We start from the raw sequence: 3,528 nt of genomic DNA on the forward strand, positions 1-3,528 counted from the left end.
TGAAATGGCGGAATCTTAAATTGCATGAATTAAAGAGCAGAAACTAAATTGCTGAAATTAAAAGGGAATGGGGGTGATTGCATGAATTGAGTTGCAGAATGTAAAGAGAAGATGGAAATCAGAATTGGGGGATTCATTGGGTTATAGGAGATATTGAGATCTCCGAATCAAAACATGTTTATCTCTTCCTCAAGCAATGCGTTCATTGAATTTTGCTTGGCAATCTTATATGATTGGATCCCAATCCCTTGGCTCACCAATTCTCTCTAAAAATGAACAAATTCCCAATCCCTTGGTTTAAATGTTCATAAGAAGAGATGATGCTCGATCACTGATTATACCACACAGTTTCATGAACCACAATTTGGTAGGATTACATGTCACAATATCCATCCAAACCCCAATCCAATTCACTGTGAGAAAGCTTCTCTAGCATGAATCCTCCATTCCTTTCCCAAGGTTCCGAAGGATTCCAATTATGGGTAGTTTCTTTCCCAAGACAACTACCCAATGGAATTAGATCGAGAAGCTTTCTAACAAAATTCAAGAGAAAAGATTGAAGAAGAAGATAAACTATTATTGATTCATTGAATTACAATAGAGCTCCCTAACCCAATGAAAGGGGGTTTAGTGAGTCATAGCTCTGAATTCAATTACAAAGATATGAAAACTAGCTAAAAGTGAAAGTAAAGGTCCTCCTCACTTAAATTCTATCCTATTTATACACTTTCTATATTGAGCTTCTGTTGTGTTTCTTGGGCTTTGAGGCCTCTCCATGCTTTCCTTTTGCCTTGGGTTTATGATCCATAATCTTGATGAGGCTGTTGATCCAAATTCTGTAACATTTATTGAGCCAACTTAGTGATAATCAAATAATAATACATGACTCAACAAATTGAAATTTCAGACTCATCAATCCTTCAGGCCCAATCCCATAAACCATGATATTCAATTGGGTTTCATGCCAGAGTAAGTTTAAGTTAATGTTTGTGCTCAAAGACTAACTTAAACCGCAATATTTTTGGCCCAGAAACCTTTTCCAAGAGTGGCGTTTAAGTTGTAGTTTAAGCTTAAACTGCAGCTTAAACGCCAGACACTTCCAGTGAAGCCTTTTGTAGAAGCACGTTTAAGCTTTAGTTTAAGGTTAAACTGAAGCTTAAACGTGGAAATGGAAGAAGGCAGCCCTGGAGAGTCATGTAGTCGAACACGTTTAAGCTTCAGTTTAAGGTTAAACTGAAGCTCAAACGTGGAGATAGGAAGGGCAGCCCTGGAGGTCGAACACGTTTAAGCTCCAGTTTAAGGTTAAACTGGAGCTTAAACGTGGAAGCTAAGAAATGTAGCCCTGGAGGTGTCGAACACGTTTAAGCTCCAGTTTAAGGTTAAACTGGAGCTTAAACGTGGAAATGGAGAAAGCAACCCTGGAGGAAGAACTTGGTCGAACACGTTTAAGCTCCAGTTTAAGGTCAAACTGGAGCTTAAACGTGGAAATGGCTCCCTGGTGCACTTCCCATTTCTGGCGTTTAACCTCCAGTTTAAGGTTAAACTGGAGGTTAAACGTGGAAATGCTTCCTGATTGGCATTCTCATTCTGGCGTTTAACCTCCAGTTTGAGGTCAAACTGGAGGTTAAACGTGGAATGCTTCTTTGGTGAGACTTTTCATTCTGGCGTTTAACCTCCAGTTTAAGGTTAAACTGGAGGTTAAACTTCAATTCCAGCATTTCTTAGCCTTCATGATTCTGGCGTTTAAGCTCCAGTTTAGGCTTAAACTGGAACTTAAACTCCACATGTGATATTCAAGCTTCCTTTATTGATTTTGTTGCTTCCTTGCTTAGCCTTTTCTTCCCTGAAATCATACAAACAAATGCATCAAAGTCTTGCAAAATTTCATGAGAAATCTTCCATTCATAGCATTCAAGTAATATAACTAAAACTCATGGAATTTGCATCAAAATCATATTGTTTGGATGGTTCATTGCTTTGTTATTCTTTTAACCATTCTTGGTTACTTTAAGCTCAAGAAAATGCATAAAACCACTAAAACTAACAGAAAAATACTAGTGAAACTAGCCTAAGATGCCTTGGCATCACAACACCAAACTTAATACTTGCTTGTCCCTAAGCAAGTCCTGAGTTATTTAAGAAGAAAGTATGAAACAGAAAGCAATTACATTGGCTATATTAGCAAGCATTTGAAGTTCCTCAGAAGGGTTTTATGCAGAAAGTTGCAGCATCACTTTTTCATTCTTATCAGGTAAGATTATCACTTTTTCATTGCATCCATTAAACACTGCTATGGCCTCTTGTTATTCTTATGTCCTTGGCACTTTCCTCTTCTTTGTTTTTCTTTTCTTTTTCTTAGAGCTTCTTTGCTCCTTGTTTGCTTAGTGTCATGTGTTGCACAAGCCTTTGGCATTTTCTTTTTCTTATCAGTGCACTACACATATCCACTTCAGGCATTTTAGTTCACATTTCTTCTTGAGACATTGGTGCCCAGCACCTCTTTGTGTGACTAAATGTTTTGTATTTAGGTTGCTCTTGATAATGGACTTTTGGTTGATAATCCCGGTTAGTTAACCCAAGTTACCAAGTGTTGAAACACTCCTCAGAACCTATTCATCCAAGCATATCCTTAATACATAAACACCACAGGCATTTGTCTCAGAAGTTCAAACCATTGGTGCCTAGCTTATTTTCTCAATTTTTTTGCTTTTTGGTTGCCTTTTTTTCAGTGGCTTTTTCTTCTTCTTTTTTCTTTCTTTTTCATGGCCAAAGACATTTATTCATCAAGATCCATAGACAGTTTTCAATTTTACATAAAAAATGATAATTCTACACTCTATTCCATGATCTGACTAAACAATCAAGCATGCATACCACCACTTAATTCTACTTGATTTGTCACTAATTGAGCCAAGTTACTTTTGTTCAAACTTTTCTTTTATTTTTGGAAACAGAACAAGCATGCAAGCACTTGTTTAAGAAGTGAAGTTATATCCAAACATCTAGGCATTCACTTTATTCAAAGCAATAAACAGACACTCATACTAAAAAAAAAAACTCATAAAAAAAAAAAAAACTCCACATAACACTTAAATGACTTATGATGAAAACAAGTTCATAAAGACAATTCACCAATTATCATTTGATTATAAGGAACGAGACCACCTCTTATTTATTGCTTAGTTCTTCTTAATTCTTGGGATCCTGCTTCTTCTTGCTTCCTGCCTCTTTTTGACCACTTGTGCTTCCTTTGTCTTTTCTTATGAGCTTTTTCCAGAATCCAGCCTTTTTCATGTTTCTTCCACTCCTTTTTCAAGGATCATTGCCTTGTTTATTTCTCCTTCTTTCCTCCCTTTGAAATACTCATCAAAGCTGGGAATGCTGGGTCCATCTTGTGTAGATGTTCCCCTATGTAGTTAAGCTTATTTGCGAACTGATGTTGTAATCAGCTTGGACTGAGTATCTTGCATTCTGTAAAGTGGTGGCTTCCTTGATTGCAAGACATTGGCATCTTGGTGTGGCATATGT

This window comes from Arachis hypogaea, chromosome 11, assembly GCF_003086295.3.
Source record: "Arachis hypogaea cultivar Tifrunner chromosome 11, arahy.Tifrunner.gnm2.J5K5, whole genome shotgun sequence".
NCBI lineage: Eukaryota > Viridiplantae > Streptophyta > Magnoliopsida > Fabales > Fabaceae > Arachis > Arachis hypogaea.